Here is a 19,305-nt window from a genome sequence, read left to right as displayed (position 1 = left end):
GTGTAATAAAACCCGAATTGTTACTTGGGATACGCATACACTTTGGGTATGTTTTGCTAGCTTTTTTTTTCTTTCTTCATTTGTTAAAAATCAGATATCTTAATTTTAATTAATTGCCTTTCATATATTCGCAAGCTTTTGCTCAACATTTTGTCATTTGCAAATTCTGTTTCAATTTTCTTCGGCTGCTTGTTTTTAAAATTTTTGTCTTTTACTTTTTGATTTCATATTTCGCAACATAAGTTAAAGAAAGTGCTACGAAGGTCCCATAAGAGTCCCAGCAATGCGTCAGAAAAGCTTCAAAAATGTATCAAGAAAGTATCACAAAAGTGTTCAGAAGGTACCAGAAGAGTGCCAGGGAAGAGTAGGGGAAAAGTGACCAGACAGGAGTGTCAAAAAAGCGTCGGAAAACTGGCAGGAAAGTGTCTGAAAAATATCAGGAAAGTGTCCGAATACATTCAAAAAAATGTCATAAAAGTGTCAGAAGAGTACCAGAAAAGCGTCAGAAAAGTGTCAGTAAACTGTCAAAAAAGAGTAAAAAGAATTTTAAAAAAAGTGCCACAAGTTTGTCAAACAAGTCAAACAGGAAAGTGTCAGGAAAGAGTCGGAAAAGTTACAGAAAAATGCGAAACAAGTATCAGCAAAAAATATTAGACAAGTTTCAGAATAGAATCAAAAAGTGTCAGCAGAGTGTTAAGAAAGTGCGAGAAAAGTGCTAGAAGAGTGACAGGAAAGCGACAAAAAGGTGCCCGAAAAGAGTCAGGAAAGTGTAAGAAAATGCCAGTAAAATGTCAGAAAAGTGCCAGAAAAATGTCAAGAGAATGTCAGAAAATGTCGGAAAAGTGTCAGAAGAGTGTCAGAAAACTTGTTAGAAAAGTGTCAGGTAAGCGACAGAAAAATTTCATAAAACTTTCAAGGAAGTATCCAAGAAGTGTTAGTATTTGGCAGGGCAGAAATTTAGCAAGACTGAAATTTGATGTTTTCCTGACGTTTCGACACTTTGTTGGTGTCTTTTTCAAGGGGTAATATAATTTAGTATTTTGTTTTGTTTCAGTTTTGATAAATTTCTCCGGAGATTGCCCTGCCAAATATTAACAGTTATAATTTAATTCAGTCGATAAAAAACACAACCTAACCCAAAATGGCAAGTATCAGAGAAGTGTTTGATAAATGTACAGAGACTGTCAGATAAGCACAAGAATAGTATTTTTTGAAACGATGGTTCTACAATTGTTGAAGGGACGGTAAGTGAAAGTAATGAAGGATTTTTTTTGGAATGGTGGGGAAAGAGTGGAAAGGAAGGGGAGAGGGGTAATAGGTAGCTACGCTTAACAAGTTGTGACTCCTACCTTTTGTACAATGCTGGAAGGTGCATGGGTCGAACCAAGCTATAAGCTGAGAATACAACCGGATTCGAACCCACAACACCCGCCAGGGCATGTCCCAAGTAACAATTGGGGTTTTATTACACTCTTATGATGGCATTTAAGACCAAAATTGGTCATGAAAACCGCCATAAGAGTACAATAAAACTCACATTGTTGCTTGGGGTGGCTCACTGGTACCCGTGTACCTATGAACCACAGAGGCGCTGTACAAAAGGTGACTGCTCAACCCCCCTTATTAATGTAGCGACATGGGTTGGGCTACATTTTTGGACACAAACCTCTTCCTCCACCTACTGTAGAAACCACCGACCGAGAAGTTTAATCTAACTTTGTGTTTAATGGCGGGACGACGACACTATGCAGGCCCTTGCGACTTGTAAGGTACTGCGTGTAAACGCTGCTCGTCTGTCAGCGGGTTAGCCGCGATTCTCAGCGCGGGGTTTCGGGGGAAAGGACCCGTTCCTGTGAAAATAAACCAAACCTCGTGATTTTAGTCATGGCCTTGAAATATGGTCAGGCATAAATTATATATATTTTTTGAAACGATGGTTCTACAATTGATAAAGGGATGGTAAGGGAAAGTAACGAAGAAAGATTTTTTGGGAATCGAGGGGAAAGAGTGGAAAGGAAAGGGCGGGGGAAGCATAGTGCCAAGAAAGCGACAGAAAATTGTCTATAAAGTGTCAGAAAAATGTTAGAGAAAAATGTTAGGAATGCTTCTAAGAAGTGTCAGGAAAGTGTCAGAAAAGCGCTTGGAAGATGTCGAAAAAGGGCTAGAAAAGTTTCAGAAAAGTCTCAGGAAAGTGCCAGAAAAGTGTCAGCAAGATATTAGAAAGGTTACAGAAAGAAATTAGGAAAGTGTCAGAAAAGTATCAGAATAGCATTAGAAATATCTGGGAAAAATGGCAGAAAAGTGACAGAAAGTGCCAAATAAGTTTTAGAAAGCTTTCAAAAAAGTATCAGAGAAGTATCATATTAGTAACAGAAGAGTGTCAGTGTAAATGTGCCAAAAAAAAGTCAGCAGATTGTCAGAAAAGATTTGAAACAGTGCCAAAAAAGCATAATAAAAGTGTTGAAAAGTGACAGAAAAGTCTCTCGAAAGGGTCAGAAAAGCGTTAGCAGAGTTTTAAGAATGAGTCAGAAAAGATTCAGGAAAATTTCAGAAAAGTGCCAAACGAGTTTCGAGAAAGCGAAAGAAAAGTGTAAGGAAAGAGTCAAAAAAAACTTCGTAAAAGTATTAGAAAAGTGTCAGCTGTCAGAAAAGTGTCGGGTAAGCGACAGAAAAATTTCATAAAACTTACAAGGAAGTATCAGAGAAGTGATGGACAAATGTAAAGAGACTGTCATATAAGCGCAAGAATAGTGCCAAGAAAGCGACAGAAAATTGTTTGCAAAATGTCAGAAAACTGTTAGGAATGTTTTTAAAGAGTGCCAGGAAAGTGTCAGAAAAGCGCTTGGAGGATGTCGAAAAAGGGCTAGAAAAGAAAAAGGCTAGGAAAATGTCGAAATACATTTATAAATGTGTCAAAAGGGTATCAGAAAAGTGTCACAGAAGTGTCAAGAAAATGTCAAAAGAGTGTTAAGAAAGTGCCAGAAGTTTATCAAATAAGGGACAGGAAAACGACCGTACAATGCCAGGATAGTCTCAGAAAAGTGTCAGCAAAGTATTAGAAAAGTTTCAGAAAAATATTAGCAGCGTTAGCGTTAGCAGAGTTTTAAGAATGTGTCAGAAAAGTGTCAGAAGGGTATCAGAAAAGTGTCACAGAAGTGTCTAGAAAATGTCAAAAGAGTGTTTAGAAAGTGCCAGAAGTTTATCAAACAAGGGACAGGAAAATGACCGATTTCCATTGCTTCACGAGCCTATGGGATAAAATGGGGCAAGTGGATTTATGAAATCAGTGCTTCATCTGAAAGCCTAAGTCGAGTACTATAAACTTGTATGGGTTCCGCTTGTCCCCAACCACCCAAATGAGAGTATGGCAAGCATTCGTTTCATGGGTCTCGCGTTCGCTAAAGGCTCGATACACGTCCAAAGTTATCGCTTATTTAAGATTGATTTTTCTTTAACTTCACGAGTCAAAAGCGATAACTTTATAAGGAAAGATCCTAGAGATTTGCAATCTTCTGCAAAAATGTGTAGTTTGAGTCCCTCAATAATCGCCTAGAACCATATTTTCTTGCAAAATGCAACCAACATAAGCTAAGTACGAAAAACTAATTTTTAAAGAATTTCCCAGCAAAATGCTCTATATCTCTGAACTTGATAGAGATGGAAATGTCATTTCTTTAGCAAAGTTGTTTGCCTTTATATTTTCCATAACTTTTTCGAAGAAACCATGTGTCTATCTACTAACACAAAAAAAATGCACGTGTATCGAGCCTATAGCGAACGCGAAACACATAAAACTTATGCTTGCCGTACTCTCATTTGGGTGATTGGCGACAAGCGAAACCCATACAAGTTTATAGTACTCGACTTGAGTCGGATTTTCTGCTTTAAATACTTTCAAAATAGTTTCAATTCGTTGCACTGTTACACGATAACAATTTTCAATTTCAGTTCGAACTTCTTGAGCATCCGTCTTTTCCCTTTACGGTTATCTAAAGATCAGAAGCAATCACATGTTGCTAGACCCCTCTGTTTGTACTTAACTCTTATCTAAACCAGGCATCTAAATTGGTCGGAAAGTTAGAACTCCCATCCAATCACATAATCGTGCTCAACGTTCTTAAAGCGCACACCGCATAAAAGCTTTTATGCATAGATTTTCCATCCACAGACAAACAACTGCGATAGAGATTCCTCTGCTGCATAAGGTAGAAAACTTTTAAAACTTCCGAACCATAACAAAAACCCCATTCCGGCTGCCGGCCCAGTCCGAGTCCGGTCCGGGTCCGGTAGTGGAGCAATGCAGCCGGCACTGTTGTACGCATCATACATATAGGAAAAACTTACCGTTACCATGCTAACAGATGAATAGGCCAAACGGCAGCAGTCAGTGCTCCTCCAGCCGGAATCGTCGGATGGTTTTCCAAATGTTGTATCATCATCATCATCATCCCCATAATCATCACTGCAGGCCGGCGATCATCATCATCATCAGCATCGCCATCAGTTCTGGATCATATAAATAGCAATTCAATTCCGAGACTGACGGCCAAACTCCCGCTAGTTATTTTCTGCAGCCTTTATTTCTTCTGGACAACCGTGCAGAAAGGAAACAGAAAGGCACAACACGTACACAGACAGACACACCGCGGAACGCGTTTTTTTTTCGTTTCATTAGAAAACCAGCAAAAAAAAACCGACGAGCACCGAGTTTTGTTTTCTGGCCTAAAATTCACTTTGCACTTTTGTTGTTTTTGTTCCTTCCACCTTGCTCCAGAAGTAACTTCTTCCTTCTTGCACTATTTAGTGGAAAATTGTGGCCGCAGCAAACGTCCCAGTCGAGAGGCTAAAAATACCCCCAAAAACGGCACTGTACTGTAAAAGAGGAGAGAAAAATGGAAGCAAATTAATCAATTATTCGGTAATGATGCGAATCGAACGATGAAATGAAACATTGAAAGAAAAACGATGCTCACTAGATTGCTATAAAATGAGATTTTGGGTGGTGAAAAGCAGAAAAGGTTAGTGACTCGTGGGAGACAGACCTGCATCACTGCACTGGCATTGGAATTGGAATAGTCACCATAGTTTTGAACAAAACACGACCGAACCACGTGGCAACCTGGATGATGGACAGCTCTGTCCACCACTGACTGGCCGTCGGAAAATGACCATCGACGTTTTGATTAGCTTTGCGCAGGTTATGCCTAGCGCGCGGAACCATTGGCGATGTTGTTGTTGTGGCCGTTGCAATTTACAATCCGCGGTTGGAGGGGCTGTTGATAGCGAAAGATTCGGTTCGGCTTTCACACTTTGTAGGTGTAGAAATTCTCGAGTGTGTCATGCTCTATTAATGCTCCAACCAAATTAGCATATATTAGCTAAGACGTCCGATGCGCTTTTATCGGCCACACATCGACCAGTTCGCGCTTCGCGCGCTTGTTCGAATTTGTTTCGCCGAGGTACGTCACGTCGTATTAGAACTTAATTATTAATAATCACGCGCTTATGCCTCAACGCCTTTGGGCTGCAGCAATAACCGTCGGGCTGCAAAGCTTCGATAATCGAGTTTGGATTTTTTTTCGTATACATACATACTCTATTAAATTGGACAATGTGTAACAGCTGGATGGCGATGGCCGCAAAAAGAAAAACCCAAACCCCGTCTTGCCGACCACTCACTGTATAGTTTCAACATCATTTAGTTTTACGTTATTTTTCAAATTAAACATTCATAATTGCCTCAATTAATGGGATAGTTTTTCGTTAACAATCTATCTATGCAAAACAATTAAATTTTTTTACGGAAGGGGAAAACCGCAAATAGCTGCAATTATGAGGCACTTGTGGAAACAATGAATATTTGTTCATCTCCAATGCGTGTCGTATTAATAATTGTTTTCTTGAATTAACATGACAATTTCAAATGATAAAAAGCATTTTGTCTCCGACTTGCAGGCTTCTGTTCAGTATCTGTTCCGAACTCGAAACAGTTGACACAGGCACTGATCGAATAGAAGAATCAAGTGAAAAAGTTCTATCTGTTCGACTACCAAAATTGAAAGCCACCGCACGCACAGTTCACTCGGTGTCCCTGTGGCAACATTCTCCCCCAGATGTGGATGAGAGTCGGACTTCGATGACCTCACTGTTAACTGTTAACATCGAGTACTGCGAGTTTAGATACTGGTGGGCAAAAGAATTCTCCGACACTCTGATCAACTCGATTACCGTTGCTTGCACCCATGCGTTTGTTTTTCCTTTGAACACTATCAATACCAGGTCACTACTGGTCGCTACTCATCTAACCATTTGGACTGTTTTCGTATTACTGCACTAAGAGGAACTCCTACAGCCTGCGTGCCAGGACTGCAGAGATACTTCCTGCTGAGACTCATTATATACGCTTGGTTGCATGACTCCATTGGAGCCCTCCAACAAAAAATGATTTGGAATAAGTGATTCCGATTCCGCAGAATCAACTCCTCGTCATTGAGCTTTCCCTCGGCATATGCATCTCCAATCGTAGGCCTTTACTGAGTGGACCAGCCGCTCCCAGGCACCGCCCATGTTTGGAGCACTTGGTGGACTGAAGATTGTATTGGCATTAGTAAATATTACTGACATTCTCTCTGTTAACGAGCGAGACTGGCGGTAAATCGTAATCCGCCGAGACGACAATAATGCTGGCTAGAAAGGCGAGCAGGTTTTCTTTTCGGCACAAGGCACACCAATAATTTGTAGCACTTTAATGTTTTATTAAACACTTCGACCGACCGTTTTATTAATAATTCGAAAATACATATCGCGCCCGTCGTTTTGGCGACAGACATAAGCCTCTTATATTTATGATTATATATGTATAAAATTGACAATTTCGTTCACCGCAGTTTCGAAATTCGCATGATGATAAAGGCCATGATATTGCTCGTTAAGCAGGTCACTGTATCGATGTTTTTCAGGCAAGATGAGTAGAAAACGGACGCTGTGGGGCAAATGTTACGCTGTTGCAAGTCGACTTTTGCCGGACCAATCGAATACAGAAACCCCAAATGAACTGATGACCAGCCTTCTTTAACTGTATCTACAACAACATCTGCAGAATTCGGCCACTCTTGCTCCGGAAAACCCAAGAACCCTGTGCGTACCCCACTGTTTATAGATAAACTGTACGAAGTTGATGATGTTCTGTTCCGCTTAGCTCGTTCAGCACCGATTCGTGAACTTCGAATCTTCATCAGTTGACGCGATCGACTTCAAGAACGATGCGAAGCGATCGATGAGTCAACTTCGTTGGCCCCTTCGTTGGAAAACTCAAAAGGTTGAACAACACATTCGACTACAACCCGATTATCAACAACTTCGCGACCGTTCAGACAAGCTCCTCATACGGGCGGCCGTTGGGAACGAATGATTCGAAGCATGAAGAAAAATTAAAGACCATTTGTCATAATTCTAGAAAACTTTCCGAAGAGGTACTCAGGTTCACAGAAGTGGCAGCCACACCTAATTACCGACCCATGTGTCCATCAACGGACTGTGAAGATCTCTAGCAGTTGTATCGCTTTCATGACACACGGAAATGCTATATTATGCTGTGGCCCCTCCCAGTTGGCCTCCAGGTATGATGCTGGCCCAATAAGCCAGTCGTCGTATGTTCGAATCTCGACTGGGAGAGGCTGTTGGAATCACTAGGATCGTAGCAACTGGCTCTGCAATTCATTGTTTAGTTATGTTCCACTTTGGCTGATTTGCAAAATTAAACAATGTTTACATTTTTACACTCGAACACCAAACAATCATGGATGTTTCCATAGTACAGTCATCCCAGTATTATGGGCCAGTTAAGCATTATGATGCTGCAAAATTATTGGTAGAAACACAGATTTAAACTGAACTCAGCAACTGTCTGAGTGAGGTCAGATTAGATTCAATTTTAGCTTCTTCTTCAGGAAGCTCATCAAACTGATTCAATCTATGATAGATGGTACTCAATGCTGTGTTCGGATTTCGATTGTATTGTCAAGTTCACACAGAGGGTTTCATCAACGTGATGGTCTCTATGGCAAACCAAGTATACAAAAAGCGACTTAAGCTAAACGGATACGATAGGCAGGACAAGTTGTGAAAATGCCGGACAACTATCCTGTAAATATGGTATTTTCTTCAAATCCGGTAGGACTAACATGAGCAGGAGCGCAGCGAGCAAGATGGTGAGAATAGGTGGGGCGAGATCTGGCGGAGAGTACATGGTGTCCGAGGAATTGAAGAGCGTTGGCCCACAACCGAATGCATAGATGAAACTTTGTTCATCAGGCTTTGTCTTAGGACGGCTAGCCAGCTAAGTAAAGTAAGTAAGTTCAGGAAGATTTGGTCCTGGCTTACTAGTTTTGGGTGATTTCCAAAAATAACGCGGATCTGTACTGTACGGTAGATTGTGATTCTTTGCAACATCCTGAACTTTTTCGGTTTGTCTTGCTAGATCAAGAGCGTGATGCAATATATCGAGATCACAGTGCTTCGCTATTGCTTTTCCTTGCACGTTTTTTTGTTTTACTGCAAACAAATTACAATTTTAGTCAAAAACAGCAAGTACTGTTGATCTATATGCTTGACCCATAATACTGGGAAAAGTCAATTTTGCTCCCAGTATTTTGGGCCATTGTTTAATTTCGTATATTAAAGCGGAAAATGGATTTTTCTAGGTGGTTTCACCGTAATTCAATGAATACATACCTCTTCCCTCGATTTCCGTTCATTTTATGCTCAGACACACAAATTTACGTCGCTATTCAGCTTATAATTCACAACCGACTTTTTATAACAACCGCAAAAATAACAACAAGTCGACAGTCGATTGGAGCCAACTGACAATTATCGGAAAATTAAGAAAATTAACGCATTGGAACTAAGTGTATTGCTGTCAAGCATGCAGCGGAATGTTGCTTCTATCTATTGAACTCATACTCGATAGTTAAATATTACTTTGTTACGTATAAAACTAGCGTATAGTATAGACTGGCCCATAATACTGGGTGGCCCATAATATTGGGGTGACTGTAACTCCGTTCGGGGCGAACTCGACGCTCCTGCAATGAATGTCAAAAGATTGTGCTCAATATCCGCCATTATCGCTCGTGGAAAGCTGGATAGATTTATGGGATTACCTATGAATGGCCGAAACACAAATGGCCGAATCACAAATGGCCGAAACACTAATAGCCGAAGTAACAAATGGCATAATATATCTAATGGCCGAATCACAAAAAGCTGAAATACGAATGGCCGAACGTCATATTCGGCCAAAAATGATCACGACCTTCAGCCTGCACAAATGTTGGGAATACGCTGTCCTTACTCGTTGCCGCTCGTTCGGACTTAACTAAGCGATAATCCCTACTAGCCAATAAACCTAGGAAAATGCATGCCCGTAAATAGTAGTAAATAGGCGGGTCACCGACGCACACTCGCGGCCTGCGGCCGTCTCGCCCTGAATCATCTAGGAAACAATTGATACTGACACGATCAATAGATCTCGCACCCTATAATAAACGTAAATCATTTGCGCTTAGGGGAAGAAACAACTATCAATCATCTATCATCTATCTACCAAAATAAAAAAAAATAATTCTGAAACTAACGTACAGAATTTTACGAAATGCTTTTATCCTTCACCTATAAACGACGCAGATCATCACAGAGCTGCGAGTGGAGCAAAAGGCAATAGAGGGGAAAATTCGCGGAGAGAAATAGATGAAAAAATATATTCAAAATGTGTAAGGTCTCACAAAATGAGCAATAGAAACTTTTTTGACGCAGTTGCACTTTTATCAAGTGCCAAACAAAGGTGTTCTCGAAGTATGTTTTGTTTTATAGTAAATAGTTGTGTTGCTTATTTTATTTTTTGTTTGATTAAAGTTATTTGTTAGCTGTTTGCCATTTCCTGTTTTTCTTGAATAGTTATTTAGACATTCCGGGAAAGTTCGACCCTTCGTGATTCGGCTAGATTCGGCCTTTCGCGATTCGGCCTTTTTTCGTGACTTGACCTTCTGTGACTGTTGTTAGAATTCGGCCATTCGTAATTCGACCATTTGGGATTACCTACGAATGGCCGTATCGCGAATGGCCGAAACACAAATGGCCGAATCACAAAAGGCTGAAACACGAATGGCCGAACGTCACATTCTGCCGAAATAATCACGGCCTTCAGCCTGCACACAAGTTGGGTATATGCTGTCCTTACTCTCTGCCGCTCGTTCGGACTTAACTAAGGAATAATCCCTACTAGTCAGTAAACCTCCCAAGTAACATTTTTGTTATATAATAGCTTATTAAACAATTGTACAGCTAATTCCCGTGGAACAAGTGTTTAATAAGCTATTATACAACAAAAATGTTACCTGGACTAGGAAAATGCATGTACCTAAATAGTAGTGGTTTCTGCAGCGGGGGAATTTGCTACTGACACGATCAATAGGTCTTGCACCCTATAATAAACGTAAATAATTCGCGCTTAGGGGAACAAAGAATCTTCAATCATCTATACTCTACAAAAAAAATTAGACGCAAAGTATGTTTTGTTTTTCTGAAACTAAGGTACAGAATTTAAAAAAAAAATTTAAAAGCTTTTCTCCTTCACCTATGCACTATGGGCCAGAAATTAAAATTTCGGGACAAAAATATTTACGGTTAAACAGCGTGTCTCAGCTCAATGTGGTCTTCGGCACCTTTTTGGATAAAAAATTGATGCATATTTTGAAGGGGTCGTCCAATATTTAAGCGTTATTTAAACAACAATTTAAGTAATAACTTTTTGAGTAAACTTTTTTTCAGCTTTTTGGTTTCAAAATATTAAAGATAAACCAGTTTCAAGTAATTTTTGTGAAGATATGAAACTTCTACCTTTAACCCATTTTCAGCAATAGACCTTTGTTTATAAACGACCCCTCAAATCACATTTCTTCTTGTAACATGTTTATTTCAACAGACAGCTCAATGTGATGTTCTAGAAAATATTTTGCACATAAAAGAGAAATATTTCTCTGAAACTCTGTTTCTCTGAAACACACTTTTGGGCAGATGGCTTTAAAAATTCCCTACAAATTGGTATGCAAACTAATTGCAGATACTTGCAGATGACTAAGATATTCGGATTTTTCATCAGACGGTTTTTAATCTAAAATCAGTTATATCTTATTAATTAATGCAGAAAAAGCAAAACAGTCTTCAGCAAAAATATTCCTCTTTTATGTGCAAAATGTTGTCTAGAATATCACATTGAGCTGTCTGTTGAAATAAACATGTTACAAGAAGAAATGTGATTTGAGGGGTCATTTATAAACAAAGGTTTATTGCTGAAAATGAGTAAAAGGTAGGAGTTTGATATCTTCAGAAAAAATACTTGAAATTAGTTTATCTTTAATATTTTGAAACCAAAAAGGTGAAAAAAAGTTTACTCAAAAAGTTATTACTTAAATTGTTGTTAAAGTAACATGTAAAGATTGGACGACCTCTTCAAAATATGCATCATTTTTTCATTCAAAAAGTTGCCGAAAACTACATTGAGCTGAGACACGCCATTTAACCGTAAATATATTTATCCCGAAATTGCAATTTCTGGCCCACAGTGGCTATGAATGACGCGGATCATCATAGAGCTGCAAGTGGAACAAAAGGCAATAGAGGGGAAAATTTTACAGGTTTTTCAGGCAAATGTTTCAAATTCTCGGAGAGAAATGGATGACAAAATTTATTCAAAATGTGTAAGGTCTCACAACAAGAGCAATAATAATGTTGTTGATTTGGGCATTCCGGGAAAATTCGGTCTTTCGTGAATCGGCCATTCGTGATTCGGCCTTTCGCGATTCGGCCTTTCGTGATTCGACCTTCTGTGACTGTTGTTGGAATTCGGCCATTCGTGATTCGGCCATTTGTGTTTCGGCCATTCGGTACCAGTCCTTATCAGTGGGAGTCGTGCCTACTATGGACTCCACAAATATTTGCGGTCGAACAATCTGAGCCTCCGTACAAAGTGCACATTGTACAAAACGTTAATTGAACCGGTTGTTCTCTACTGCTAGAACAGGATCTGCGAGCATTCGGAATTTTCGAACGGCGGGTGCTTTGAAGAACCATCTTTGGTGGTGTGCAAAGGAGCGGTTATGGAGACGAAGAATGAATGAATCAATATTCAGAAAGCGGCTAAAGCTGGACGGACACGCTGCCGGACAGCTATCCTTCATAAATGGTTTTCGCATCGAATTTGGAAGGAATAAGACGAAGAAAGGCACAGCGAGCGAGGTGGCAAAACCAGGTGGAGCGAGATCTGGCGTCAACTTTAGTCATCAAACCTCATACATTCTGATATTACGTTATAATACCATCCGCTTTACAGGTGTGTGTGTGTGTGGGTAAAGAGTTTCGAAATAGTACAAGTTTCTGGAACGGCAACTTCAATACGTCCCACATGAAATCTAGGGGATGACCGTCCAGGAGGCACTGGTTGACATAAGCTGGATCAGGAGAAGTCACGATCAAAACGGTGTCGTACTTGCCAGAGAGTGGTTGACGAGAGAACACCTCACCAACCCCAGGAGCGAACCACCTGGATGACTCAGAACTTGGCAAGAGCTGCCGGGTTTTTAAAAATAAGTATTCCCAGAGTTAGTTAATGTAGACGAAACAGAGGTGACGTTGGAATGCTGGGATTTAATAACTGTGCTCAATGGACAAATCTCCTGTTTCGTATTTGCTAGAAGAAATTTGGACAATTTAATTTGGACAGTTTTCAAATGAAACATTTTAGTTCGTTCGTCGGCTTGCGCCTCGCGTGCTGTGACAAATCTACGCAGAAAGTGCCGAGGCTCTTCCAAGCGTCTCTAAAGTTAGGAGATATAGTTATGCACCTCGAATTCCGACCAACACTTCCCAATAGGCATTCACGGAAGTGGCAGGCAAACGTTCAAGCAGAGTTGAAACATTGCTGCAAATATTGTTATGTATTTCGCATATAAATGCCAATCTGAAGATGATGTCATATTTTGGATTTCCCAACAATCATGTTGATTTATTATATTTGCAAATCATCGAAGTCGTGACATCCAAATACTACCGAACATAACAAACATCTTAACTCATTATCAGCTCAAAACAATCTCCAACCCTGAAGTGCATTCACATTTGTCAAGGAGATTTAATATTTAACAAAAAAAAAAGTTTCTCCTCACTTGCGATGCGAGTAGGCAAATACACACAATATCACAGTCGCGCAATCATCATCAGCATCTTCTTCGCATCACCGCGAGCCCATTTGTTTTGCTTTCACATCGGCGGTGTGGCTCGGTACCGTGCGTGTACCGAGACGCAGCATCCGGCGGACGAAATCGGGGACTTACCGGTAAAATCTGTACCATTTTCGGTTAAACAAAAACGCCCGCCATATCCGTGGCCGTCGAGGCGTCGAGAATGAAAGTGCCACTTTAGGTGGACCGCGTGATGATAGCCGTTTCCCTCTTATGGACGGACCGGTAAACGGTCCTTCTGCTGTGCTGAGTGGCAAAGCCCCCGGGTACTTGATCCCGGGTTTCGTACGGTATGGACTGTGCGTACTCTAATTGGTGGTGTCACTTCGAACCTTTGTCTGTTTATCGATTTCCGCCTAAGGTTTCTCACCTTTTCCATGTGCCACTTGAACCACTGCGCTGGCAGGCAGCCAGAGCGATTATGAAACCCCCGGTGCGGCTCGGCCCTGCCGTCGCGACGCGACGGTCGGAGGCCAACGCCAGGAGAAATGCACTGATGAAAGGTGCGTGTGACGAAACTTTGCTTCACGGTTCGGTTGATTAATCGAGAGGTCTCTCCAATCAGCTCCATCGGGGCTCCGGCCGGGTCGATCTGCGTCTGTGGTCGTTGGTAGTGAAGTAGTGAACCCCAAGCCTCCTATGGGAAGGTTTTCCGCCCATCCATCCACCGGCAAAGCACTTGGACTTGGACCCGCAAGGAGAAGTGGGCACAATCGCGGTTTCGGTGTTGGTTGCTGTTTTCGGTGTGATGGAATTTGATTAATTGGTGGTTAGGAGTTGCAATCTAATGAGATACTCTTATGTCATGGGTTGCTGCAAGCAGATAGTGGTGTGTCCTCGATCGAGGGTTTTGTAGCTTTTAGCCGTAGCCGTAGATGGTAATCGGCGTTGTGTTATGGAACCTTTTGTCAGCTCTTGGCATAGTGTCGAAGTAACACTACGCAGACTGTATGATTAAAAACTAACAGTTAATGAATCACAACATTTCATCATTCGAATTGGTTGATTTGCTTCGTTTAGGTTCAGTGATTCACCCATCAAATAATCAACAAACGGTTGCTATGACAGTAGGCTGTATTTCGTTTGCTTTTTACGTAGAACTACGTCTTATGGGAAGCTAGGTTATGATTCCAAAAAATCTAAAAACGAAAAGATGAATGTTTCATTTTGTAAATCTGTACCACGATAATCACCTTTCAAGGCTTTCCATCGATCGATTCTCGCTGTCCGTGTTTACCCGATGAAGCAAAAGGTGCAAATTGGCCTCCGCGGTCCGACGGACCTACATTCCTCTCCCATCCGGGCCGGGCCGGGCAAGGTGGTCGTTCGTTTCTGTTGGTTTTTATATAATCTCGGACTCCTCGATGATCGCGATTCAGTCGGTCCAACACGCAAAAGGCAGAACCGAAATAAATGATAAACATTTCGGGCCCCGTTGTTGCGCTGACCGTCCGGTCCGATCGACTGGTCGGTCGCACAATCTTTTCGGTTTTAATTTATCTGCATGGAAGTGATAATAGCCCGAGGCGAGCCGCACCGCGGCCAAAGCGAGTGGCGACGCAAAAGGGTCCCTCAACTTTTGGGACATGACGAGGAGTTTTCGGACTTTGCTTAAACCTGTCAAAATCAAGAAATGATTACTGTCGTTGCAGGTTGTTGACTGCTTTCACGTAACAGTGGAACGTTTTATTCTCAACAACGAACGGTTGTCATTCAGTATTGTACTAATCGCCATCATCATCATCATCACCATCATTTTATTCATGGTTCGCAGTTTAAAAAACTAATCACAGCCACAATTAGTGTTATAAGACTAACCATCGTCAACGATTAGCTTTTTTTTCTTCAATTTATACTGTCTTTTTTTTCTAGTAGTTGACGATAGTTTTTTCGGGCATTCATTTCGCAGATTAAAGCTTTAACCGTCGCCGTCGTCGCGTCATTTAGTGTCTGTTTACATTCCATCTGAAAGTCCCAAAACAGTACATAATGCAACTCGGTCAGAGCGGGGCCATTATGTCAAAGCGAGGTTTCGTGAAGCATGAGAAAACGAAAACCAAACGCAACGCAAACGGTCACTGAGAAAACGTAAAACTGTCCGGGACCGGGTAGATCGGGCGGTCACATCGCTTAGTGTCGTAAAAGAAAAGAAGATTATAGACTTTTTTCATCTGCTGCCTGCATCTTGGTGACATCTTACTTGGCTGCTGGCTGGCTTGTTTTGATGTTTGATCTGACCCCCGGAGGGTAAGCAGCAATAATTGGAAAGCGTAGGCGTACGCAATCATCTCAGCATCGCAGCATCGGTAGATGCTGATGGGAAGTTCCGTTATGTCATTCAAAAAACTTGCTTGAGAGGAAACACCGATGCTTTGGGCTGCAGCTTTCCTTGGCAGGGTCTGTCAGAAACGGTCAAATCTTTGTGAACTGCATTGTGTTATGTCACGCGACACCTGTAGAGAGTAATTTATACAAACATTTTTCACAGAGCAAACAAAGGAACGACATTGATCTCGAGAGGACTAAAAAACAGTAAATGAAATGAGAAATTTCATAATCATCAGTAATCACAGCAGTAAAGACTGTGCCAGGAACTATGGACGCAGTCAGAAACCGCTGTCCGCATTTTGTGGCTGCGTCCTGTTTTTTTTGACTTGTGCGTCTAAGCAATCTGTGCAGCGGTATATTTTTTCCTAGCATTTTCAAAATGCATGGGCATTCAACAGAACAACGCTTCGTACAATTTAACTCTAGACTAGACAGTGGACCACGCAAAGCCTGTCGTTGCCACTTTGAGAAATTCGAGACGGTGATCATACAATCGGGAGAGAAGCGTTAAGCTACGAACGAGGGCCGCAGCTTTTTGTCTGTATGCGCTGACTTAGAAAAAGCTTTGAACCGGTACGTTTACTTTTCTCCCCACAATTTTTGTAGCCAATTTCAATCGGGGGAGGGAGGGAGGTAGCGACAAAAAGTTTGAAAATAATTTGCAATGGCCTAACTGATATGAAATAACGAAAATCGAAAGAATAATTGTCACAAAATGGGAGGGAAAGTGAAAGAGAAAAAAGTGGAAAAGAGGAAAACGGGACAGAAACGTGAGAAAACGAGAGGACTGGACAAAAAGATGAAGAACGGAAGAGAAAAGAAGGAAAAACTAAAAAGAAAACTAAGAATGCGTGAAAGAAAATGAAGATAAACTAGACAGAAAAGGAGTAAAAATGGGACAAAAAATGAAAAAAACGGGATGGGAAGGGAAAAAATACTGTAGCATGAAAATTAAGAAAACAGAAACAGAAAAAAATGAGACAGAAAAATAGAAAAAAATGAAAATGGAAGACAAAAACAACAACAGGAGAGAAAAGTGGGAGAAACAGGACATAATAAGGAAGTATAGAACAGGCGAAAAAGAAACACGGGATAAAAGAGAAGTTAAAAAGCAAAAAAAATGAAAACCGGGACCGGATAAAAAAGAAAAGTCGAAAATCGCGCAGAAAATGATAAAAAACGAGACAAAAAAAAGAGAAAAAACGGGCCGGAGAATGATGAAAAACGTAAGAAATAACAAACGGGACAGAAGAAAATCAGGGTTTAGAAAAAGGGCGAAAAGAAAAGGGACAGAGAAAAAGGTAACGGCGGACAGAAAAAAGGAAACAGGAGAGTGAAAAAGAGAGGAAAACGAGACAAGAAAAAGAACACGAAACACAAAACTGGAGAAATCAAAAGGGAAAAGAGATCAAACGGGATATAATAGGAGAAGCAACGAAACACAGGGAAAACGGACTAAAGAAAATGGCAATACGGAAGAGAAAGAGACGAAAAAACGGGACTTAGAAAATGAAAACCGGAAACGAAAGCGCCTTACTAGCACGGTTGTTATAAAATTGTTGCGGTAACCAAATTATGACTAATTTCAGTCGTAATTCGGTTGCTTCAACAAAATGGACCTATAGTGTGCTACTTGGGGAAAAAGGTGAGCAAAAAATGGGATATCATAAAAAGGAAAAGACGAAACGGAAGAAGATAAAAAAGATAAAAAGGAACAGAAAAGGAGGAAAACAGAACATCAAGAGGAAGAGCAAAACAGACGAAAAGAGACATGGGATTAAAAAGCAGTTAAAAAGCAAAAAAGATGAAATCTGGCACTGAATAAAACAAAAAAGGCGAGTGCCGGACAAAAAATGACAGAAAACGAGTCAGAAAAAAGGCCAGAAAATGAGGAAAACATAAGAAAAAAGACGAAAAACATTCCATAGGATAAACGGGAAAAGGACAACAATGGGATAGACAAAAGAAAAGAAAAGGAGTAGAGAAAGAGCAAACAGCAGGTAAGAAAAAGAAAAAAATGAGTGTGAAAAGAAGAGAAAACGAGATAAGAAAGGGAATACGGAATAGAAGACAAGAGAAATCAAAAGGAAAAAGTAGAATGCCGGTAGAGAGAAAAAACCCGTTAGAGAAACGATGAAAACGGAGAAAAGAGGTCAAACGGGATTTAAAAGAAATAGTTTGGATATAAACTGGGCGGAAAAAGAAGAAAAGTAAAGCAGAAAAAAATGGACCAAAGCAAAAGGTAAAACGGAAGAGAAAAAGACGAAAAAGTGGGATATAAAAAAGTAAAACCGGAGACGAAAAGGAGAAAAACAGAACATATCAAGGAGGAAGAGCAAAACAGACGGAAAGAAAAATGGGATTAAATAAGCAGTGAAAAAGCAAAAAAGACGAAATCTGGCACTGAATAACACAAAAAAGGCCAATACCGGACAGAAAATGACAAAAAACGAGACCGAAAAAAGGTTAAACGGGCCAGGAAATGAAGGAAACATAAGAAAAAAGACGGAAAGTATTTCAGAGGATAAACGGGAAAAGGACAAAAATGAGATAGAGAAAAGAAAAGAAAAGAAGTAGAGAAAGAGCAAACAGCAGGTAGGAAAAAGAAAAAAAATGAGAGTGAAAAGAAGAGAAAACGAGATAAGAAAGGGAATACGGAAAGAAGACAAGAGAAATCAAAAGGAAAAGGTAGAACACCGGTAGAGAAAAAAAAACTGTGAGAGAAACGATGAAAACGGAGAAAAAGGTCCAACGGGATATAAAAAAAAATTTTTGATATAAACTGGGCGGAAAAAGAAGAAACGTAAAACAGAAAAAATGGACCAAAGCAAAAGGTAAAACGGAAGAGAAAAAGACGAAAAAATGCGATATAAAAAAGTAAAACTGGAAACGAAGGGGAAAAACCGGAGACGAAAGGGAAAAACAGGAGCAAAAATCGTAGCAAATGTGACAGATACGACAGAAAAACGGAGCATCAACAAAGTCCATGCCTAGTGGCACGGGCGCAGCCTTAACGTAGGACTACGCATGTAGAGCAATTCGTTTCCCAATGTCAAAGCCGGTGATTTTTGTACGAATTCCATATAATAGATTCCCCAGTTGCGCATAAATAAAATTACTGTTTTCAGTAAAGTCGATCCGTAGACAAAGATCTTTTAAATGGTGGAAAAAGTTCCATAAGTGTTTCACCAAGTGGCATTAGTATTCGAGTGAATTCTGTTACGTTTTAGCATGCCTATAAATCGGAGTTTGCGCGAGTGACCAAAAGTAAAGGATTGTGTTCATAATTTCAACTCTTCAGCCAATTTAAATGGTGGACCTGAAAAGATCCGTTTGTTAATCTCGAATTCTCAAATTTCTGACTCGTGGTGTCCATTGTCTACTTTCGTCCATCAGATAGGTTATTGGTGTGTGGATTAATGGTGGGAATACTGTTTATCGGACAAACGCTACTGGTAGGATCTGTAATCAAGATAGACTTCTATGTTTATGATGTTATGAGTCGCAAGCTAGCTGCTTGCCGATGTGTCCCCAACGAAAGCCGGTGAGCGACTGATGACGCTCACCGAGGCAAAGGCAAACAATGTTTCAAATACAACCTTTAAAATTATAAGGAAGATTAACCCATAGCTCATCTCGTATATATTTCTGTCATCCGTGCTAGGGAAGATCTGACGTG

At 40.5% G+C, this 19,305-nt stretch overlaps 1 protein-coding gene across 1 annotated transcript in view; it reads right to left on the bottom strand.

Annotated features, from left to right (window-relative positions):
• LOC128732729 (uncharacterized) overlaps positions 1–19,305 on the bottom strand; it is a 145,746-nt gene that overhangs the window by 48,487 nt on the left and 77,954 nt on the right. Inside the window, exon 3 of the mRNA XM_053826061.1 lies at positions 4,345–4,872. The gene's annotated coding sequence lies outside the window, so the exon portion shown is untranslated. The remainder of the gene's footprint in view (positions 1–4,344; positions 4,873–19,305) is intronic.

This window comes from Sabethes cyaneus, chromosome 1 (assembly GCF_943734655.1).
Source record: "Sabethes cyaneus chromosome 1, idSabCyanKW18_F2, whole genome shotgun sequence".
In the NCBI taxonomy this organism is placed as follows: domain Eukaryota; kingdom Metazoa; phylum Arthropoda; class Insecta; order Diptera; family Culicidae; genus Sabethes; species Sabethes cyaneus.
The sequence above is the reverse complement of the archived record's forward strand: the minus strand, read 5'-3'. Positions and strand labels throughout refer to the sequence as shown.